Source organism: Thalassophryne amazonica, chromosome 1 (assembly GCF_902500255.1).
Source record: "Thalassophryne amazonica chromosome 1, fThaAma1.1, whole genome shotgun sequence".
In the NCBI taxonomy this organism is placed as follows: Eukaryota; Metazoa; Chordata; class Actinopteri; order Batrachoidiformes; family Batrachoididae; genus Thalassophryne; species Thalassophryne amazonica.
The window spans coordinates 134,728,040-134,753,174 of record NC_047103.1 but is presented as its reverse complement, the minus strand read 5'-3'; the positions used below and the strand labels follow the sequence as shown (position 1 = coordinate 134,753,174).

Genomic DNA, 25,135 nt, shown 5'->3' with positions numbered 1-25,135 from the left:
CCCATCCAGAGGGAGTCAGACTCATCTGTTCACACTACAGAAACCTTAGCCAAGTGCCTATACAGGACTGACAAGTAATTACAAAAGGTGATTTAATTTAATTTATTTTCATTTATATAGCGCCAAATCACACCAAAGTTGCCTCAAGGTGCTTCACACAAGTAAGGTCTAACCTTACCAACCCCTACACCAAGCACGCAGGCGACAGTGGTAAGGAAACACTACCACTGAGGAAGAAACCTCAAGCAGACCAGACTCAAAGGGGTGACTCTCTGCTTCAGCCATGCTACTGACACAACTTACAAAATAATTCACAAAATTAATATACAGGAGATATTGCCAGTGCACAGGACAGGAGGTCCTCAGAAAACAGACACCACACCCATCCCTGGATGGTGCCCCACCTCAAACAGAGAGAGAGAGAGAGAGAGAGAGAGAGAGAGAGAGAGAGAGAGAGAGAGAGAGAGAGAGAAAAAACAGAATCAGACTTCAGAAAGGCAACAAATACAGTATAAGTTGTCAGCATTAAGCAACAAGAAGAACAAAAGAAATACTAAGGTGATCGCTGGCCACTAGCCCTAAGCTCGCTAAAAGGCCCAGAATTTAGATAAAGTTGAGGCTGCGGCCCGCTCCACAGCCTAATAAAATTTAAAAGAGCAAAAACCATAGTAACATACTATGCCAGTATGCTAGCCATACGAAATGGAAAATAAGTGCATCTTAAAGCTGGACTTTAAAGTCCCCACAGAATCTGACTGTTTTATTGATGCAGAGAGCTCATTCCACAGAACAGGGGCACGATAAGAGAAAGCTCTGTGACCCGCATACTTTATATTCACCCTAGGGACCCAATGTAGTCCTGCACCCTTAGAACGCAAAGCCCGTGTCAGTACGTAGGATTCAATTAAGTCAGCTAAGTAGGGAGGTGCCAGTCCATGAACAATTTTTTTAGGCTAGTAGCAGAACCTTAAAATCTGATCTCACTGGGACAGAACGCAGTGAAGAGATGCCAAAATGAGTGTAATATGGTCAAACTTTCTGCTTCGTGTCAAAAGTCTGGCAGCAGCATTTTGAACCAATTGGAGAGCCCTAATGCTGGACTGCGGTAAACCAGAAAATAGAACATTGCAGTAGTCCAATCTAGAAGAGAAAAATGCATGAATCAGGGTCTCAGCATCAGCCATAGACAGGATGGGATGAATCTTCACTATATTTCGCAGGTGGAAGAAAGCAGTCCTCGTAATATCTCTAATGTGGAGGTCAAAGGACAATGTAGGATCAAAAATTACCACAAGGTTCCTCACTTTGTCAGTGTGATGTATAGGGATGAACTGGTTCCTTTTGGGTATCATTAAGAAATTATTCGATCTACCGACATCAATAACCTTTTTGCTTAACGATTCCCTTATCGGTCCTACAGTGTGACCGTTGTTTTTGGGGGTGTTTGTCAGGAAAATGATCATTTCTCTACACTGATTACAGACCCTGCAGCGGGTCTGTAAACAACTTTTCTGCAGCGCGGCTTTGCTTTGAACCAATTGAAGCAGTGATTCGCAGGTCGAAGCAGTGCTTCGATCTGGTGCTTCGTTGATTCCTTGTTTTATTTCGCTTTATCTTAATTTTCCCCGCTAAAACCCTAAAAAGCATATGTCTGTGAGTAATATTTACCTTTTTTATGTTAAACCGACCTGTTATGGTCTTCTGAAACAGTTGATAGATGTATTTTATAACTTAAAAATGGGACCAATGCTAACGTGTTAGCATGTTTATGGCGTTTTCAATATTAAAGTGAGCATTAAGCTGTTTGTTTTCTGTATAATAATGCTCAACGTTAGTTGTCATAAAAGAGTCAAATTGTATTTTTTTCCATTTATTTTTATTCATATATTAATAACAATAGCAACAACAATAATAGTAATAATAACTCATAATGCTATAATTTTAGAGAAAGAGACAAAAAGAACCTGATGAAACAAAACAACAGAAAAGATAAAACCAACTAACAATGAACATAATATAAAATAAATGTTTCCTGTGAACACCTAGTGACTCTTACACCTCCACTTCATCTATGTTTTATTTAAGTTTAATAATTTGTTTCACTCAAACCATATTTTCAATGTGTACCATATTTTCAACCATATTTTCTTCAGTGATTTCCTCCAGAACTATCTGCCAAGCTAGAAAACTGCTGCATCCTAGTAAGAGCAGAATACTACTGGAATGAATTTGAATAAGGAAAGTTAGGTTTTTTTCTCACCAAAATGGATGCTGCACTCACTGCACTTTATTGTCTGGAATAGTCCCAGAATGCATTTCAGAGCTTCAAGAATTCAAACATTTTCATGTGAGTGGTGTTGGGGGGTAATTGTGGGTTTCAGCTTTTTTTTGTTTTTTTCACCACTTTCATCCCTGAATATGTTACTCGTGAGTCACTTTTGTGCGGATTAAAGTTACTAACTGGGACTCCTGTCTTGTTGTGAGAAAGAAAATTGTCCTACATTCTGTTCACACAGCTCCAAATGCTGCACGGCTCTCTGCCGAGTCAAGTTAGAACAACAGAGTCCAGTCGGAATTAATAAATTCAAAGTGAAACGCCGTTTAAATCAAATGACACCTCTTTCCAAATGTTGTAATCAGTGGTGGGCACAGTTCCGATAATAGACAATTATCAAAGATAACGTTTTCATTATCGGATTATCTTTTAAGATAACTTTAAAGACCATCATCGGACTAATTATCTTCCGATGAATTTTTGTCCGATAACTTTTAAACCGATAAACAAAATAAACAAAGTTGAACAGCGTTAAGCATTTTTAAAATTAGTTCAGCAACCACCTGTTAAACATTTTGTAACAGATGCACAGTTATAACCGTTGCAAACAGAAGAGAACTGCTTGTATAAAAAGCATTTCAATCCTCTGCAGACAAAGGAAAAACAGCCCCAAAAAACAAAAAAAAAAAAAAAACATTTCCTTTAACACCATACTGATATACTGGCAATATGACCCGAGTCATCCAGAGGCATACATCTTTAACTTATGGTTCAAATTTTAACCAAACTAATTTTGGACAAGTTACTATCATGTCTGAAGTTGTATAAAGTAAAAATATCAGATATATGTTTTAGTTTTAAAGTAATGTGTTAATTTTTAAGGTTTTGTGAGCACATGCTCTGCCCCGCAGTGCATTATGGGTAGGATGATGTAATCTCAGTACGTCTGTTCAGGCTCCAAGGACAACAGCATTAAACTCTAGTGCCTAAAACTCTCTTGTATATATTCTCTGCGTTTATAGACATTGATTTTTTAATTGTGATTGTTAAATTCCACGCATTTTAAATGTGAACAGACAGGGATTATCTAGAATTTGTTTTGAAAGCCTCTACTGCAATCTAGCATCTACTGGCCAGTAGTGTTCATGGCAGTGTCTGGGAACCAGTAGATGGCAGTGTTCTATTTATTTTGACCCCGGTTATGTCAGATATAAGACTTGTTCTTCTCTCTGCTCCTTTTCATTCTGGTGATTGTGATGCTTTATTTCTGTTTTTTGTTTTTTTTTTCTTTTAAATGAATAAAATAAATATTAAAGAAAGAAAGAAAGAAAGAAAGATGATTGTCAAATCAAATTTTTGCTTTGCAAATGGCTTTTTTTTTTTTACAAATGAAGTTTAAAAACAAAACAACTGCATAATAATAATAATAACAACATTATTACAAGACAGCTCTGCAGTGTTTGCACAGGCACAGTGCAAACGGTTGGATGCTACTTGTAGCTTTCAGCAGCAGGAAACCCTCACGAAGGCCGACCACAATAATATATCAAGGTTTGATTCTCATTCGACCATACGATCAGCGATCAGGAGGTGGTCATCAGATGTTGACCGAAGCTTGATACTCCATAATCACTACACGATGCAGGACGTACGATTAACCTGAAACTTGGTCCAAAAAATTCCTGCATGAAAAATCATCTCGCACAGTGTAAAGTATGTTTTACAACATCAAATGAATGTTGTAAAGAGAGAATGTGGAGAGAATGCGCGCAAACATGCGCACATTCTCTCCACATGCAAAAACATTTGCGATGACACTTCCAGAGCTCCGTAAAAATGCCTGTTTTTACAAATAAAAAAAAATGGAATATTTTACAAAAGCACATTTAAACACCAACACACAACAGACGTCAGATTAACGTGTTGGTTTACATAATGAATGACTGAACCAATCAGTGTTTAGCAGGTACCTTTACCCAGAATCGTTTGCGATCTGTCTGTTACAAAACCCCAGAATTAGTGCATTATTCAACATTAAAAGATATATGTCATATTTTAACTTTGTACAAATGACAGAATTGACATTAATGGAGTTATTCTATCGGTATTAATGTTATTTATAAATCAAAACCATAAGTCAATATGACTTTATTTTTCAAGACCTCCGCATGACCGGACCTTTATAATTGATACAGGGCTGGCTTTACGGCTGCTCTCAGGGTGCCTCTGTGCTGGGAGGGCTGTAATAAACAAGAGCTTCCAGCAGGGGCCGAATGTTGAAAGAAAAAGTGTGGTCTCATTGTTTGGGTCACGGGGTACCTCTGTCTGTGCTCAGAGCGCTGTAGAGCTTCCAGCAGGGGTAGACTGTTGAAAGAAAAAAGTATGGTCTTATTGTTTGGGTCTGTTGTTATTTTTAATATTATTAGAAGCTATTAAATGTTTTACTAGTAGTTGTAAATGTGCCAGAGATAATATTGGAATTTATCTGTTATCGGTTATCTGTAACGTCCGATAAATTTTTGGGTGGTTTATTGTGTTATCTTTATCGAAGATAACTTTTCAGTTATCTGATTATCGAAGTTAATTTTTTGGTTATCTGTGCCAACCACTGGTTGTAATACAAACAAACTGTAATCAATCAAAACATTTTTCCTCCCAAAACAAGACGTCCTGCACTGATGAGCAGCAGCTGGCCGAGGTCAACTCAGAGATACGGAGAGACATTCATGCCAAAATGTCTGAAAGGAAATGCTTTTGACAAAAACTACAGATTTATTTTTATTTATGTCCAGAGATCAAGGATCCAAATTTTTAAATTTTAAAAATTAAATCCAAAATTTAAAATGTTGTTGACATAGAAAACCTGTAAAGCCTACTTTTAGTACACAGAAAATTCACAGGAGGTATTGATAAGGGAATCGATAAGGAATCGGATCGATAATGGCATTGATAGATAAAATCTTATCAATACCCATCCCTAGTGATGTATGACACACGAGCCTAGCCTAAGCGTTAACTGGTAAAATTGATACTGATGTCTCACTGGACCAACAACCATCATTTCAGTCTTATCAGAGTTTAAAAGTAGGAAATTGATAGACATCCAACTTCTCACTGATACAAGGCAATCTTCTAAGGATTTTATGTGGACGAGGTGAGTACATCAGTTTAAGGCTTGACTGTTAACGATTTCTTAATATGACTGGCGTTGTAACTCCCCAGCCAAAAAAATAAAATATTAGGAGGATATCCACTCTTAAGACAATGATACATACAATAAGTTACATTTAGGAGACTTCAACATTATGTAGCTTCAAATACTTGACATGACAAACAGATCCATAAGTATTTGTACAATGGCAATTTTGTAATTGTATCTCAAACTACCATGATGGAATCAGAATAACACAAAGATGTGTATATAGGATTTAAGAAAAAGATTTTCAGCTTTAATTCAATGTGTTAAACCATTAAGGAATTACAGCCATTTTCATACATTTTTCAATTTCAGAGCCCACAAGTAATCCGACAAATAAAAGACCAGAATTACTATTAAAAATGTTCACTTTTACAGACGGTTTTCTTGAGAGAAGTCAGGGGATGGAAAGGTACAGGAACATTTTCAAGTCACTGACTATACCTTGGACTTTATTTACTTCAAACATTAAGAAATACAAGCAGTATGGTATATCTGACTGCAGCAAGCAGTTGTCATAAAATGAGTGGCCGTGCCAGAAGTAGACTTGCCTGTGATCAGAGAAACTGTGCAAAATGAAACTTTTGTTTGTTGCCAACCGCAATCAGTTATACAGCATCATGGTGGAACAGCAGAGAAAGATTTTATTTATAAAACTAGTGAACTGTCAGCTAGAGCTACCAGCCAGAATACTCATGACAGATGTCAAAACAAACTTAACGACGTCCTTCTTCAACCGGTTCAACCAGTCCAGCCTGCCTCACCCTCTCCCTCACTGCAGCCATCTCTCCTTCTTCCCTTATCACACCTTCTCCCCACCAGACATCACAGCAGCAGCCCCCCTCCCCCACCTCAACACAAGCTCCTCCATATATCACTGCGGCCCAGGTCAGAGGACAGCTGAGGAAGGTTCATCCTAGGAAAGCAGCAGACCTGGACAAGGTGTGTCCGCGGCTACTGAAGACCTGCGCGGCTGAACTGGGAGAACCACTACAATGCATCTTCAACTTTAGCATGCAGGTAGGGAGAGTGCCCACCCTCTAGAAGGCATCACCCATCCTTCCAGTTCCTAAGAAGAACCAGCCCAGCGAGCTGAACAACTTCCAACCAGTGGCACTCACTTCAAACCTGATGAAGACGTCGGAGTGGCTCCTCCTTGGCTTCCTCAAGCCCCAGGTGTAACACGCCCTGTTTGCACTTTGCATATCGAGCAGGTGTTGGTGTGGAGGATGCCATCCTCTACCTGCTACACTGAGTAGATAAGGGAAGCGGCACATTGAGGATTCTCTTTCTGGACTTCTCGCCATCCAGCCCCTTGTGCTCCAGGACAAACTGAACAGGTTGGGAGTGGACCCCTGCCTGGTCACTTGGATCTCCAGCTACCTCACAGACAGGCCACAGTATGTCAGGCCGAGGGACAACACGTCTGACACTGTTATCAGTAGAACCGGAGCACCACAGGGCAGGGTGCTGGCCCCTCTTCTCTTCACCCTGTACACCTCAGACGTTTGCTACAACTCTGAGCTGTGTCACATCCAGAAGTTCGCAGATGACACAGGGATGACAGGAAGGGGGAGTACAGGAGCCTAGTGAAGGACTTTGCCACACAAACCATCTACAGCTCAACAAAGGAGCTGGTCACTGAATGGTAAATGGACTGCATTTATATAGTGCTTTTCCAGATGCTCAAAGCGCTTTACACATCAATGCCTCACACTCACACCCTTTGTCAGGCTGCTGCCATGCAAGGTGCTCACTACACACCGGGAGCAACTAGGGGATTAAGGTCCCCCCTTAGTGGTTTTTCAGTCAGGCTGGGATTTGAACAGAGGTTCCTCTGGTCTCAAGCCCAACGCTTTAACCACTAGACCATCACCTCCCTTAAACTTAATTTTGGTAAGTCCAGACCAAGACCGCAACCAGCTCTGATCGAGGGAGCTGAGGTGGAGGCTGTAGATTCCTACAAGTACCTTGGGCTGTGGCTGGACAGCAAACTGGACTGGACAACCCACACCAACCACCTGTACAGAAAGGGACAGAACAGGCTGTACTTCAGGAGGAGGCTGCAGTCATTCAACATCTGCAGGAAACTCCTGTGGATGTTCTACCAGTCTGTGGTAGCCAGCATCCTCTTTTACACCATGGTGTGCTGGGGGACCACATCCAAGAAGGACACATCCAGGCTGGACAAACTGATCAAGCAAGCTGGCTCTGTGGGTGGCATGAATATGGACTCTCTGGTAACAGTGGCAGAGAACACTGGACAAACTGCTGGACATTATGGATGATGCCAGTCACCCTCTGCACAGTCATCAGCAACCACAGGAGTCTCTTCAGCCATCCCTTGGGCCATCAGACTGTACAACTCCTCACTCGGGGGGGAGGAGGAGTAACAGGAAGACAGAGGATGGGAATGAGAGGAACAGTAGTATCCAGTAGTGAGCAGCATTTCTGGTATTTATATTTGCAAATTGTTTCTTACTTTTAATTCTGTCTATTTTAATATATAAAGCTGACCATGTGTGTATGGGCGTGTGTACTCGCTATGCACAGCCATGGTAATTATGCAATCGACACCAAACTTGCTATGGTCACTGGGGCCCTTTGGTTAAAAGTGTATATATTAAATCACGACCCACTCACTGGAGACCTTATTTTTGCAATTCATGTGGTACTCAGGTCAGGTAGCAAGCAAGCTTCACACTTTATCTACTACATAGTAGCAGCTGGCTAGGGTGCACTTACAATCCAAATAGGACAGCGCGTGCCGCGTGAGTTAAGGCGCACGTTTTTCAATTAACATGTACCTGCTATGTACGGCATGCCAGAGCATTGCAGTGATATGACATGCTATCACCTTTTTAATCATCATTCACTTGAGTCTCATGAATATCACAAATTGCTCTCTGAAAATTAATGACAACATACAGACAATGCAACTTACTACACCTTAACTAAAGTGACGTGAAATATATAAGGACATCGCTAAAATTGTTCTCTATTACTCGTGCGCAGAACGTGTAACTCAGCTAATCTAATCTAAAAGTGTAAAGTTGGTCTTTAGGTGGGCTTGAGCTTTACATCCCCACATAACTTGAATTCTTGACATAAAGAGAGCAATGTTCATGTTACATGTGCTACTGCTACGGTAAAGCAACTGTGTGCTAAAATCCTCTGATCAGAGCTGGGCAACATTACAGTGAGTTTAACAAAAAAAACAAAACAAAAAAAAAACAAAACTCACAAACCCCAGGCTGTGGTGAATGTGGTAAATAAATAAAACATGAGGTGATGTCAGACAGCTGCTCTGTCGACCCCAACAGCAACCTAAGCATCAGCATGTCAACCACACAAGAAGAGCAGCGCATACATTTTCACTCAGCCCTAACAAATGGTGGGGCTCAATGTGAAGAGCAGGAATGCCAGTCTGTAAAACGATGAGGCCGCTCTGCACGACATACCAACTCGGTCAGGAAGTTGAAGGGAGAATTATGCTGAACACTGTAAAAATATAACACTGAAGACAGCATTAGCTGACCAACTGCATGTTTTCCATCAACCACTGGGTTTAGGAGAGCTCTGTCCTCCAAAAGGGCCAGTCTATAAAAGTATATTAGACTGGCATGTCCTGGTTGAAATCTTCTGTAGAAAAGCACAAAACTGGCAGTGCTGTATGCAAGCACTTCAGTGTGAACCAAACTACATCAGTTGTATGGAGATAAACAATTTGTTTTCCACCGTTCTTTAACCCTCTGGGGCCGACGCCGTCGTATACAACGGCTAAGACCAAGCTTTACTAAATTATAAATAACTTTTTAATGATTTGAGATAGAAACTTACTTTTTTGCTGAAAAGTTAACTTCGCGAACTTTCGAGACAGCCATCTGCCATCTTTGTACTCCTCATAAAAGCTGTGTGATGACGTGCGCAATGTGTGTCCAATCGGAATTGGTTCACCATCATATGGTTTTCCAAAATCCAATCGTAGGGCAGATTTACCTCACGTGAAAAGCCAAAGATCATTTTCAGGACTGATATGTTACTAGTTGGCCCGTTTGAATAGCCCCCTAGGTGCTCCAATGAATACATACTATTGGGTTCCAATGCGCCCTGCGCCATTATGCACAGCAATCAGTGAAAGCAGATGGAGCGCCTCTGATGACAATCTCACATGCTCAAACAAAGAGTGATCAGGACTGCTCCACTATACATGTGAATGTTACTGGATAACTCAGTTGCTTTCTCGGCGTAAAGCACTGTTTACCATATCAATGGAGCAAGGGGGAGGGCCGCTCCTCAGACTGTAAGGAGCCAAAGTGGGCCAAAGATTGATGAAAGCTGCTGTAAGGGGCTTTCACAGTAGCGCATTCGTACAGCTGCTCATTACAGCGTATCAGCTACGCTGTAATGAGCAGCTCTCCGCCCACTTCACATGGAGTTTTTTCTCAATACGTAGCAGTATGTTGAGGGCTACGCGCGTAGGACGCAAGAAATTAAATTTTAAATGTTTAATTTTCTTTGGCGTACAGCACAGCATGGAGCCTCCACGGGAGTCCACACAGCGCCGTGCTACTGTCCGCTATTGTGAGCCCGCCCACGCTGCAATACGGACTGTGTGTTGTGAAAGTGTTGGAACACGGACCCACAACAGGGGGCGCAAATGAACGGACAATGGAGGAGTCAAATAACACTGTTTTTACTGTTGTGAAATAGGCACAACAAACACAGCCGATTACAATATTGAAATTGAGTCCAATTACAACGGTGTCGTGTGGGCAGGCTCGACGATAGGAGACGTCTGTCCAAGTCGAACCGGAACCAACCCGATTTCCTCTGCCACCGAACCACGGGAATACTGGAGCCGCCAAGTCCCGAACTCCCAGGTGGCCACTGCCTCTGCTCGTCGGATCCGGTACTGCTGGCAAGGAACAGAAACAGTCAGGTGTGGGTGCGGCTGCACCCAGCAACACGGAGGGTGGAGATTCCACCTCCACCTCTCGTCAACAACAATAAAGGAATGTAGGAAGGTGAGTACTTATCCAAGAGTTGTCCAGTAGTCAGCTATCCTACAAACAATCAACAAGAATTACAACTGTAGTTAATAGCACGTTTGGGCGGAGATTGTTACCTCTTTGATAGGGCGATATCTCGGCAATGAGGTGGAGATGCCGTCCTGCTGATATACCTCCCTGTTGATTGGAATCAGCTGTCTCAGGTGATGGGTGACAGCTGTCACCCTGGCTGCTTCTGTGAGGCGGCAGCGCCCTCCGGTGCCTGGAGCCCGCACTCCAGGCAGGGCGCCCTCTGGTGGTGGTGGGCCAGCAGTACCTCCTCTTCAGCGGCCCACACAACAGGACCCCCCCCTCAACGGGCGCCTCCTGGCGCTCGACCAGGCTTGTCCGGGTGGCGACGGTAGAAGTCGGCCAGGAGGGCCGGGTCCAGGATGAAGCTCCTCTTCACCCAGGAGCGTTCTTCGGGGCCGTACCCCTCCCAGTCCACCAGATACTGAAAACCCCGGCCCATCCGTCGGACGTCGAGGAGCCGGCGCACAGTCCAAGCCGGCTCGCCGTCGATGATCCGGGCAGGAGGTGGTGCCGGACCCGGAGTGCAGAGGGGTGAGGTGTGATGAGGTTTGATCCTGGAGACGTGGAACACTGGATGAATCCGCAGTGAGGCCGGAAGCTGAAGCCTCACTGCGGCGGGATTGATGACCTTGAGAATCTTGTACGGACCAATGTATCGTTCTTGTAGTTTTGGGGAGTCCACTTGTAGGGGAATGTCCTTGGTGGACAACCACACTTCCTGCCCAGGATGATACGTGGGAGCCGGGGTCCGCCGCCGGTCTGCATGGTTCTTCGCCCTCATCCGGGCCTTCAACAAAGCAGAACGGGTGGCACGCCACACCCGACGGCACTTCCGTAGGTGGGCCTGGACCAAGGGCACACCGACCTCTCCCTCAACCACCGGAAACAACGGGGGCTGATACCCCAAGCACACCTCAAAAGGGGAGAGGCCGGTGGCTGATGATACTTGACTGTTGTGGGCGTACTCGATCCAGGCCAGGTGGGTACTCCAGGCCGTCGGGTGCGCGGCTGTCACACAACGTAGGGTCTGCTCCATCTCTTGGTTGGCCCGTTCTGCTTGCCCGTTGGTCTGGGGGTGATACCCGGACGAGAGACTGACCGTGGCCCCCAGTTCCCGGCAGAAGCTCCTCCAAACGTGCGAGGAGAACTGGGGGCCGCGATCGGAGACGATGTCTGATGGTATCCCATGCAGACGGACGACGTGGTGGACTAGGAGGTCCGCGGTCTCCTGGGCCGTTGGTAGCTTCGGGAGGGCCACGAAGTGGGCCGCCTTGGAGAATCGGTCCACTATCGTGAGAATGACGGTGTTTCCCTGGGACGGCGGAAGACCCGTGACAAAATCCAGGCCGATGTGAGACCAGGGGCGATGAGGCACGGGCAGCGGCTGTAGCAAACCCGAGGTCTTGCGGTGGTCAGCCTTGCCCCTGGCGCAGGTGGTACAGGCCTGGATGTAACCCCGGACGTCGGCCTCCAGGGACGCCCACCAGAAGCGCTGCCGGACGACTGCCACGGTTCTTCGCACCCCAGGATGACAGGAGAGCTTAGAACCGTGACAGAAGTCCAGGACTGCAGCCCTAGCTTCTGGTGGGACGTAGAGTTTGTTCTTCGGTCCGGTTCCGGGGTCCGGGTCTCGTGTCAGGGCCTCCCAGACGGTCTTCTCCACGTCCCAGGTGAGGGCGGCCACGATAGTGGACTCCGGGATGATGGGATCCGGGGGATCCGACGACTCCGTTCTGACTTCATCTTCATGTACCCGGGACAAAGCATCCGATCTTTGATTTTTGGTCCCGGGACGGTAGGTGATCCGGAAGTCAAAACGGCCGAAGAACAGTGACCAGCGGGCTTGCCTGGGATTCAGCCGCTTGGCGGTCCTGATATACTCCAGGTTCCGGTGGTCAGTGAAAACCGTGAATGGCACGGACGTTCCCTCCAACAGATGTCTCCACTCCTCAAGAGCCTCGTTCACCGCAAGGAGCTCTCGATTGCCGACGTCATAGTTCCGTTCGGCTGGGGTCAACCTGCGGGAAAAATAGGCACACGGGTGAAGGACCTTATCGGTCTTCCCGCTCTGGGACAGCACGGCTCCTATCCCTGAGTCCGAGGCATCCACTTCAACCACTAACTGGCGACTAGGATCGGGCTGCACCAGAACGGGTGCAGACGAGAAGCGCCGTTTCAACTCCTTGAACGCGGCATCGCAACGATCCGACCAGGTGAAGGGAACGTTTGGTGAGGTCAGGGCTGTCAGGGGGCTAACTACCTGACTATAGCCCTTAATGAACCTCCTGTAGAAATTAGCAAAGCCTAGGAACTGTTGCAACTTCCTACGGCTTGTGGGTTGGGGCCAGTCTCTCACCGCCGCAACCTTGGCCGGATCAGGAGCGACGGAGTTGGAGGAGATGATGAACCCCAGGAAGGATAAAGACGTGCGGTGGAACTCACACTTCTCGCCCTTCACAAACAGCCGGTTCTCCAACAACCGCTGCAGGACCTGACGTACATGCTTGACATGGGTCTCAGGGTCCGGAGAAAAGATGAGTATATCGTCTAGGTATACGAAGACGAACCGGTGCAGGAAATCCCGCAAGACATCGTTGACCAACGCTTGGAAAGTCGCGGGAGCGTTTGTGAGACCGAACGGCATGACCAGGTACTCAAAGTGACCTAAGGGGGTGTTGAATGCCGTCTTCCACTCGTCTCCCTTCCGGATCCGAACCAGGTGATACGCATTTCTAAGATCGAGCTTGGTGAAAATTCGGGCTCCATGCAGGGGTGTGAACACAGAATCCAACAGGGGCAACGGGTATCGATTGCGAACCGTGATTTCGTTCAGTCCCCTATAATCAATGCATGGACGAAGTCCGCCGTCTTTTTTACCCACAGAAAAGAAACCTGCACCCATCGGGGAGGTGGAATTCCGGATCAACCCGGCAGCTAACGAGTCCCGGATGTAGGTCTCCATTGATTCGCGCTCAGGCCGTGAGAGGTTGTACAGCCTACTGGACGGGAACTCACTGCCCGGAACCAAATCAATGGCACAATCATACGGGCGGTGGGGGGGGAAGAGTGAGAGCCAGATCCTTGCTGAACACGTCGACAAGGTCGTGGTACTCCACCGGCACCGTCCCCAGATTGGGCGGGACTCTGACCTCCTCCCTAGCCTGGGAGCCGGGAGGAACCGAGGAACCTAGACACACCCGATGGCAGGTTTCGCTCCACTGAACCACTACCCCGGACGGCCAATCAATCCGGGGATTGTGCTTCAACATCCAGGGAAATCCTAAAATCACACGGGAGGTGGCCGGAGTCACAAAAAACTCGATCACCTCCCGGTGATTTCCTGACACCACCAGAGTTACAGGTGGTGTCTTATGCGTGATTGGAGGGAGTAGGGAGCCATCTAGTGCTCGAACCTGCACAGGCAAGGTAAGCGCCACCAGAGGGAGCCCTATCTCCCTGGCCCATCTGCTGTCCAACAGATTCCCCTCAGAGCACGTGTCCACCAGTGCTGGGGCCTTCAGGGTTGATTCCTCATAAAGGATCGTAACTGGGAGTCGTGTAGCAATGTGGGTGTGTCCCACGTGAATGTCTTGGCCCACCCCTAGCCCAGTCTCTAGGGGCGGGCGTTGGTGTTTAACCGCTGGGGGCAGTCTCTTACGTGATGCTCTATCGAGCCACAAACAAAACAAGCTCCGTGGGCCCACCTCCTCTGTGCATCTGGTGCCCTAAATGTTGCCCTACTCGTGTCCATAGCTTCGTCAGCAGGGGGAGCTGTGGCCCCACGGAGGGCAGGGGCCGTGGAGCGTGGGGAAGGCGGAGCGCGGTCGGAACCGGAAGGGAGAGGGACGGCGCGTGCCCGGCCACGCCCTTCGTCTCGTTCCCGCCGACGTTCTTCTAACCGGTTGTCTAACCTTATGACAAGATCGATGAGCCCATCTAAATCCCGCGGTTTGTCCTTAGCCACCAGGTGCTCCTTAAGAACCAATGACAGTCCGTTTACAAAGGCGGCGTGGAGGGCAGTGCTATTCCAGCCGGACCTCGCAGCCGCGATGCGTAAGTCGACTGCATAGGCAGCTGCGCTCCGACGCCCCTGTCTCATCGACAGTAGCACAGTTGAAGCGGTTTCTCCTCTATTAAGGTGATCGAACACGGTTCTGATCTCCCTCACAAACCCATCATATGTCAGAAGGAGCCGTGAATTCTGCTCCCAGAGCGCTGTAGCCCAAGCGCGTGCCTCGCCGCGAAGCAGGTTTATTACATAAGCTACCTTGCTAGCATCGGTCGCGTACATGACTGGACGCTGTGCGAAGACGAGCGAACACTGCATAAGAAAGTCTGCGCACGTCTCCACACAGCCTCCGTACGGCTCTGGGGGGCTTATGTAAGCTTCAGGGGAAGGTGGGAGGGGTCGTTGAACGACCAGTGGAACATCGCTGTTACGCACAGGGTCGACGGGAGGGAGAGCCGCAGCGGCGCCCGGGGGGCGCGCTTCCACTTGTGCGGCGAGAGCCTCCACCCTGCGGTTCAGGAGGACGTTCTGCTCGGTCATTAAATCCAACCGAGTCGTGAAAGCGGTGAGGATCCGCTGCAACTCACCGATCACCCCTCCCAAGGACGCCTGCGCGCCCTGTTCTTCCACTGGCCGTTCAACAGCCGGTTGACGCCCCTCGGGATCCATGACGCTGGCCGAGATATCCTGTTGTGAAAGTGTTGGAACACGGACCCACAACAGGGGGCGCAAATGAACGGACAATGGAGGAGTCAAATAACACTGTTTTTACTGTTGTGAAACAGGCACAACAAACACAGCCGATTCCAATATTGAAATTGAGTCCAATTACAACGGTGTCGTGTGGGCAGGCTCGACGATAGGAGACGTCTGTCCAAGTCGAACCGGAACCAACCCGATTTCCTCTGCCACGAACCCCGGGAATACTGGAGCCGCCAAGTCCCGAACTCCCAGGTGGCCACTGCCTCCGCTCATCGGATCCGGTACTGCTGGCAAGGAACAGAAACAGTCAGGTGTGGGTGCGGCTGCACCCAGCAACACGGAGGGTGGCGATTCCACCTCCACCTCTCGTCAACAACAATAAAGGAATGTAGGAAGGTGAGTACTTATCCAAGAGTTGTCCAGTAGTCAGCTATCCTACAAACAATCAACAAGAATTACAACTGTAGTTAATAGCACGTTTGGGCGGAGATTGTTACCTCTTTGATAGGGCGATATCTCGGCAATGAGGTGGAGATGCCGTCCTGCTGATATACCTCCCTGTTGATTGGAATCAGCTGTCTCAGGTGATGGGTGACAGCTGTCACCCTGGCTGCTCCTGTGAGGCGGCAGCGCCCTCCGGTGCCTGGAGCCCGCACTCCAGGCAGGGCGCCCTCTGGTGGTGGTGGGCCAGCAGTACCTCCTCTTCAGCGGCCCACACAACACTGTGCGCAACTTCACATCTGCTTGTTGTTCTTCTGGAGCTATAAATACTGCGAGATCGTTGGTTCACTTTATCATACTGAACGAGGACTGTTTCAGTGTCGCATCATTTCATAAAACCGCTCTCTCTCTCACACACACACACACACACACACACAGAGGGAGAGCGAGCACGCGTGCGCTGTCATAAAGAGACAGATTCCTCTAAATAGTCACAGCTGTGATTATGGAGAGAGAGAGAGAGAGAGAGGTTTTATTCAGAGGAGTGAGTCTCCTTTTATAAAGGCGCTCTCTCGTGCACGCGCGCTCTCCCTCTCATCAAACGCCCTGATCGATCAGTCTGATCAAAGCTGAAAAGACCTGTGACTAAAATAAACTCGCACTCGCTACATTAAAAAAATAATAACAATAATAATGTTAAATGACTCTGTTAAGGGGCAGCACGGTGGCTTAGTGGTTAGTACTGTTGCCTCACAGCGAGAAGATTGTGGGTTCAATTCCCATGGCCTTTCTGTGTGGAGTTTGCATGTTCGCCCGTGTTTGCGTGGGTTTCCTCCGGGTGCTCCGGTTTCCTCCCACATCCAAAGACATGCAGGTTAGGTGGATTAGAATCTTAAAAAAAAAAAAAAAGAAAAAATTGTCCGTAGGTGTGTCTGTGTTTGTTTGTCTATTTTTGGCCCTGGGACAGACTAGCGTCCTGTCCAGGGTGTACCCCGCCTCGCGCTCTATGACTGCTGGGATAGGCTCCAACCCCTGCGACCCTTAATTGGACTAAGCGGTAGAAGATGGATGGACTCTGTTAAGCCGCACCACACCATGCAGAACAGAGCGCACTTCCACTGTGTGCACACGTGAACACACACACTCAAGAGAGAGAGAGAGAGAGAGAGAGAGAGGGGAGAGCGTGCGCGCGAGAGAGAGAGCGCGAGAAAGAAATCTGTTTTATTTTATTTCATTTTAAGCAGTATGATAGGGGAGAGAGACTGCTCACATGAACACACACACTCACGATAAAATCCCACTGATTTTCAAGCGCAGTCGTCTAGAGAGAACTGAAAAAAAGGGGAAGTGGCTTTTTATAGCGGCAAACGAAACACGCGCTGTGCACACATAAACACGCAGCTATACGAACGGAATTAACACTCGAGGTACGCGCGCACTCCAGGCGTACTAAAATAGCCACACACGCCACAATACGAAACTCGACTAACGGAATGCACAATGGAAAAATCCGAGCACGCACGTATTTGGGGTGTATTTCAGTGACTCGCAACGCCGCAATGAGCAGCTGTACGAATACGCCACTGTGAAAGCCCCTTTAGGAGCAGCACAGAACACTCCAAAGCACAGTAGAAGTTTGTGATGTAACCTTTGTGTAATAGCAGACAGAAATTGCTTTGAGATGAAGACAAACAAAACGCATAGACTATTTTGTATATATTGTTCAAAATGTGCACTTGTGTTCATTGTTTGAACCTTTTTGTTGTACAGTCTTTCACACAAGACCTCAAATTACCTTTATAAAGTGTCAAAACAGACTTAACACCACTTTCATCTATCCTCCTCCCCAACATTCGAAACAGATCTGCAGTTGCCACCAACCACACTGATGTTTGCGGATGATGGCAACAGTGGTGGGCCACATCAGGGACAACAATGAGCTGGCCTACAGAGAGGAGGTGGAACAGCTAGTGGACTGGTGAAGAAACAACAACCTGACCCTGAACATAGACAAAACCAAGAGATCATGATCTACTTCAGGAAGAACCAGCCCAGCCACTGTGGCTGTGGAGATGGTCAGCAGCATAAAGTTCCTGTGGGTGCACATTACAGACAACCCCACCTGGTCTGTGAGCACCACGTCACCGGACAAGGGGGAACAGCAGCGTGTGTACTTACTTCCTGCGCAGGATGAGGAGAGCTGACCTGCACCCACCCATCTTCACAACCTTCTGCAGAAGCATCATACAGTGCATTCTGACCAACTGCATTTCTATGTGGTCTGCAGGCTGCAGTGCCCCTGACTAAGGATGTCAGGAGAGTGGTTAGGACAGTGGAGAAGATGATTGGAACTTCTGCTCCCTCCATTCAGGACATCGCAGCCAAGTGCTGCATGCCCTGAGCCAGGATTATCACCAGTGACTCCTCGCACCCCCATCACAGGCTGTTTTTTTTTTTCTGATGGCCTTTGGAAAGAGGTTCTGCAGCATTCAGTGTAAAATCTCCAGGTTCTGTAACAACCTTTTCCCCAGATAAGCAGACTGCTGCTTTCTAAATGAAAATATGCTGCTCATGTTTCTACCTTTTAATTGCAGGACTGATAATTCCACAGGTCATTTTTACTCTTGCTTGCTAGATTAGATATAATAGATAGAAATTGTTTTTGAGACCTGTTAATCCTGTCCTGTGTCCACTGCAACAAAACTTTATTCTGTGTACACTTGTTGGATACTGAATGACGATAAAGTCTAAGTCTAATCTAGGCCAGCACAGAAGGCCTTGCAGGCCTGACGGCCCATCTCTGACCTCCCAAAACAGTTTATATTTACCATTCATAATCCTGCATCTTCAGCCTCTTTTCTCACATTCTAACAATTCTGGTCCTAGAGCATCTCCAGACTGCATGACATTCACACTGCACACACGGGGTTGCTAACTTTGTAACTTTAGCTGGAGTGAGATACTGCGTGCATGCCAATATTAAAAAAACAAACAACAAAAAAGCAGTCCTTGTTTACAAATATTTCAGCAAGCTCATCTACAGACATGCAAGAGGCAAATAAAGAAAAGTTGTTGATGGGGTTTAGCCATGCTAATGATCCCCAGAACCATTTTCTGCAATGAATTTGAAAGGAGAGATAGGAAGGCTAGAGGCAGCTGTCTATCCAACTCTTTACAAGCTGGACAAAATCTATCTTCATATGACAGCAACTTCTGGAGAGAAGAGGAATAGACTCCTGCCTAACACAGCTGAAATGATCTTGTTTTTAAATAAAAAACTTAGAAGCCCTGAAATCCACATTCATTTTGTTCAACTATGGTCCTAAAAGTCCCTAGTTGCAGAAGCATTTCACAATTTATAGCTGTATTACATACAGTATTTAATGATGGCACAATCATAAAAAATATAATATACGTACAGTGGCTTGCAAAAGTATTGGGCCCCTTGGTATTTCACACATTTTAATTCGTTTATGCCATTTCAACTACAAAACCTAAATCAGGCTTCACAATATAAGAAATTCTAAAATGTTCTTCCTTAAACTCAAATACAAAGCAAATCTCTCTGCAATTTGATATAAATGAATTAAAAATATAAAAACAAAGATGATGGGTTGCATAAGTAATGAGCCCCTTTGGTTTAATATCTGTAAATCAGTTTTATTGCCAATTTTCTTCAGACAAGTCAGGGGATGGATACATGAACATTTCGAAGTCACTGAATATGTCTTGGACTTTATACAAGTACGTGCAAGTGAAAGTTGGATTAAGAATGTTGAAGAGTTGGTGGTTGTGTGTGGCTACATGAGGGTATGGGTGCAGGTGGACGACAGTAAACCAGGGTTGACAAATGTCATGTGTTTATAGAGCTCCTGCTGGAAGTATTAATATTGGTGAGGGTGAATTGACAGCAATGTAAAAGCAACAAATAATAATAACTCAATATTTTGATCATCCCGTGTTTTGATTGAGACAATGTGAACTTTCATGAGACGCAACTAACCCCTGCTGCAAATCAAACAAGAAGTTGCAGGCTTTTGTAAAGCATTGATGACTGATGAAGTGCTTATTAATCATTATTTGATGTATGCAGATTAAGTTAGGCCTTAAAGCGGACCTGGGCAAACTGCAGCCCTTTGCATGTCTCTGTCCGGCCCTTATGAGGTCTGTGATTATTATTACATATATTAAAAATGTCAAGCTTGTGTGTTGCAAATCATTAGAGAGGTTTATTTAGGTATATTTAAATATTTACATATTATTACAATAATAAAAATTACCTATAAAAGCTATTAAATAGGTAATTTTTTTGTAAAATTTGTAATGGTAGACAGCCGAGTTATCGATGGTGTGGCCCTCGGACATAATTCAGGCTCCCTATGTGGCCCCTTGTAAAAATTAATTGCCCATCCCTGCCTTAAAGGATAGAGATTGTTGGACAACCTTTTCAAATGATTATTGTCCATCCTGACCCATGTTTATTCCTGTGAACTAAACATTGTTTGTGTATCTGATTCTGTCCTTGTTCAATTTTTCATTATTTCTATTTATTACTGGTGTTTAAGCATTGCTTGATCCAACAGATCTATTCTGGGATAAATTAGTAAAAGATACTTCAATTCACTTTCATTGATCCTGCATGTTTGATGTTCTGTGCAATAAAACTGTTTTAACATGACACCTCTTAATGGGTGTTCCACCACCCCTTGGAACCCCTGCTCAGTTGATATCCTTTCTCAGGCATGTATGGAAGTCCGCATGCCCATGACGGGTAAGATCCCATCTTAAACCCTGGGACAACCTAAGGCAGGCACAGTCACAGTCACAATTACTCGACCTTGTCTCTGTGACAATCTGAGGATATGGCACTGGGGTACTGTGGTGGGGTCAAATTTGCCCATATGCCTACATGTTAGGCAGTGTATTGATCTAATTGGAGTATTGGATCATTGTCGGGAATTGAACTGTCATATTAAGATCGGCCTGTATTGGAGACCATGCCTTAAACTGTTCACCTCAGGTAACTGAGGTAGCAAGGGGGATAAAATAAGATAAACTTTATTGAGCTCACAGAGGAGAAATTCACGTTACGTCAGCTCTTAAAAACACACAAGATGGGTGCAAGTAGAGGAAAATGTTCATCAAACAGCGTGTGCAAGGATAAGCAATAACAATAATACTTGTAACAGTACAATAAAATAAGAAAATGAGGTAGAAATAGAATATGTGTATAAACATATACACACACATATACATATGCATGCATATATGTACGTACATAAGTACACACACACACACACATATATATATATATATATATATATATATATATAAACGTGATTGGGATTGAAAGAGATAGGAGCATCTTATTTACAATATGCGAGATGGAGTTTAGGTGTGGTAAGGTGACATTAGTGCAGGGATTTGTAAACGAGTTGTTATTGCACATGATTTGTGGACATATTAATATTGCATGTGATTTGTGGACATATTATTGCATGTGGTTATTTCACAGTGTTGTACAGTCTGACAGTAGCAGGGAGAAACGACCTGCGGTATCGTTCCTTCTTGCACTGAGGGTGCCTCAGCCTGTCACTGTACGAGCTGTTCAGCTCCACTACAGTCCGCTGCAGAGGGTGAGGAGTTGTCCGTGATGGATTTGAACTTGGCTAACACCCTCCTCTCAGCCACCTCCTCCAGAGGACATCCCAGGACAGAACTGGAATTGCTGACCAGCTTATTCAGTCGCTTTCTCTCGGCTATATAAGTCATATGCACATAATAATCGATATTAATCAATTCTTATCATTCATCCAATCAATCAATTTTGTTGGTGGTTCCTGCACGAAAAATCCAGCTCGAAGGACCATGAAATGTCAGTGTTTCTCACGTGGTCATTCTCTGTGATAATTTGAGTTGTCTTTTCCACCAGGTTCAACTCTGACAATCATACAGATGTAACTTTAATTGTAAACTTGCAGGTCTTTGGACCCGGAAACAGATTTATCATGTGATGCATCATGTCAGAGCTTAACAACCGGATTGGCTCATTAATGTTGTTAAACAAAAATATAGTGAAAAATTTCAAGATGCACATAGAACCTTTATTATTTAACATACATAACAGTGCTCATTTCATTGTTCCATGGAAGTGCTATGTTAAAGATTGGCCACCAATACCAGACGTCACCTTATTTCACTGTATCAGATGCTTCGAAACAGCCATTTCAGGGTGATTCTTAGACTATGGGCACTTATGTCCTTTGATCATATTATATGAAAAACAGAAAAAATGGGAAATTTCACTTTTATAGTTATCTTTACAATGAAAGTGTTAAGAAATTTGTTCTAGTAGTCTATGATGACTTTTTCACCTTTTCTCAGTATCATTATATGCAAATATTGCCGTTTTGTGCTTGTCCCACACCCAGCCTTTTGATCTTCAATGATAAAAATGAATAATAAAAAAACATTTTTTCTAATGTTTTAAAATCTCTGAATAAAATATCAGTAAAATAATCAAAACATAATTGGGGTATTCAATGTCATACAAATGTTGTGATTTCTTTTAAAACAAAATGTAGTTGTCCCACACTATTTCCACCACAACACTGTAATGTCCCTTTAAACAGTTTGTATGAAAGATTGTTTGGGTAGTTTCTATGGAGATAAACAGTGACATCAGAGCACATGTATATAGCGCCAAATCACAACAAACAGTTGCCCCAAGGCGCTTTATATTGTAAGGCAATGGTGTGGTGGAAATTACATTTACAAGGCCAATAGTGCCCGTAGTTAAAGAATCACCCTTCAACACAATTGTTTCATATCGATTCAATGGTTCAAAACGCGCCAGTTTCTCCATCACCAATAAAACACACCAGTGATGACAAATTTTTAGTGCATATGCACGGATAGACTTACAATCATGAATACTTGCTAAGCAGGACATTAAATAATGTTCGACATGCCCTTTAAATGATCTAGCCTATTGTCTCAACACACAGACTGATTAGGCTATGTCTACAGTGACAAGGGACCCAATTTTATTAGACAACAATGTGCTGTGGTCTGGTCTGGTCTAATCCAGTCATCAACAGAAAATTAATGGGAGAAACTTTTATTTTGGCATGACATTTCATGCTTTTGCATGAGAGTGAGAGATTGATGCTGAAAGCATGAGTGTCACGGCAGATGTGTGAAAGTTGGCAACCCTGCACACATATTAACTGATGATGTACTCGGCTCTCACATAAAACAAGAGTTCCTTTTCAGTTTGACATATTGGCCCAGTTAAACATTCATTTTTTCCTTGTCTCAAAAAAAGTCACAGTAGACGTGCCTAATGAAACATCTCCCCTGTCACTAGAAGCTGCATAACTATTTTTCAAAAGTTACTACTTTTAAATAACTACTAGTTTTTTGGTTCTATCAATTGCATAGATGTGAAGGGGGGGGGGGGGGCAGCATAACAAGTGCAGATTTAGCTTGAACCTGTAGCCCATATCAGGCCCCTGAACCACTAGTTTGACACCAGTCAGTTTGATTTGCCATGTTGGCACAATTACAAATGGATTGTTTCCATGTTAAACAGCCACGTCATTGCAGCAGGACAGTCTGACTCTGTCAGAAAAGTTTAGACAGTTCTCACGTTTTCAGTTTCCCTGTATGCAACGTGGTCATTATGGGTTTCAACTGGCATTATTTACTGCAGGAGTCCAGAGGGCGGGGATGTACTTCAAAATGCGTATTTGCACATTTTCTAAAAATGTGGGAAAAAACTACGTCCCGCCCTCCATCCGCCAATTCGACACCTATGCATCACATGAGCACCCCCCCCCCCCATTACTTTAGAATTAATCTAATCAAATGATTTTATTCCCCCCGCCCCCCAACACACTTCTTGTCCCACTTTTTTTTTTAAACGTCCCTTCGACCGATTAGTCGTAGACAAAACTGTGCCAACATATGGAACAGTTACGTATGGAGCATTGTTTTACATCAACAGCTGTAAAAATAAGGGATGGGAAAGGTCTGAAAATGTTTCAAGTTCGATAAAACAGCAAAAAGCAGGAACATAAAATCTCCTGCCTCACAGAATCTGACGCAAAGTCAGAAAATTCTTGACTAAATAGCGACGTGCACGCAAGTACACGTTAATAGTGCATACGAACAAAGGGAGAAATACGGCAGAAAAGCTGCGCTTTGAAGAGACGCGTTTACTCCAGGAAACAGAAAAGGGAAACCCGACTCCTACGCGTTTATAAAGCTAAACCACACAGCTTCAGAGCAGCTCTCAGACAGAGAGCATCCCACCGTGACAGATTTTTACATCCCGGCTTTTATCTCAACTGTCCACTCACCTAGGAGCTCTGCTGTCCTCAAAACCTTTATTTGACGAAACCGCGGTGCAGAGAAAGAAACAAAGACAGAATGGCGTGACGCTCTTCTGCTGCACTGAAGCCAGAACCCACAAAGAAAGCGAAGAGGGCTGCGCGTGGGGCAGGGATGGGGACGGAGCCACAGCCTCGGGCCTCTGATTGGCTGCAGCATGGGCGTCAAAGCGACCTGCTGCACCAATCAGAGATGCTCTTCGGTGATGGTTTTTGGCTGATGAAGCTGTTGTCCACACCATCTGTTTACATATTACCAGACATCCTGCAAGAACTTTGACGTTTGACACATACTGAGAACTTCACACGGACATTTTTTTTTTGGACAATAAAGTTTATAATTTTATTTTTTTGTCCTGCAAGTGATCACAAACAATCTGAAACATGAATAAAATTTCCCCCACATCAGATTCTGGCCCTTTTCACATGATCTGTAGACGAATCGGATCAAAACGCCACAAAAATGGACAATGTCAACATGTAGACATCTTCAGTTCCACACTTTCAAAACTTTGATCTATTTTGTTGTGTGAGATGATGTGGGCACTGTTCAACTCATCTACTAACAGCTATTTAGAAAAGATTTTTATTAGCATATTAGGTTTTCAGCCATTTAAAAAGAATAGAAGACCAATTAGCTTCCACTAAATGTTGCGAACTATGAGTCAGTTAACATTTTTAGAAATTAAGTTTAATGATCAAAACAATTTGTAACCCCCCCAAAATACATTAGTATCTGCTGGTTTATACACTGATCCAATACGTTATATGGAGACAAGAAGGCAACAAGCATCACCTCCAGATAGCGTCAAATAAAATTACATTAAATACTTTCCATGTTTTCTTTTAAATACTTCTTTTTATATACTCTTTATACAGTGAATAAACTATGTTGAAAGTTTAATTGCTCATTCACTTATTCATGCACATCTTGATCATCATCTGATTTTGGCATGCCAAATCTTTTTGGGAACCTCCATGTTTATGTTTCAGGATATTAAATAGTAAATTAAATTAACAGTGCATTAAATTAGC

General features: G+C 44.8%; 1 protein-coding gene across 1 annotated transcript in view; it reads right to left on the bottom strand.

Annotated features, from left to right (window-relative positions):
• The window catches only part of cbsa (cystathionine beta-synthase a), a 66,207-nt gene extending 42,053 nt beyond the window's left edge, over nucleotides 1-24,154 (bottom strand). The window contains exon 1 of the mRNA XM_034175101.1: nucleotides 24,071-24,154. The gene's annotated coding sequence lies outside the window, so the exon portion shown is untranslated. The remainder of the gene's footprint in view (nucleotides 1-24,070) is intronic.
• Between the last annotated feature and the right edge of the window lie 981 nt (nucleotides 24,155-25,135).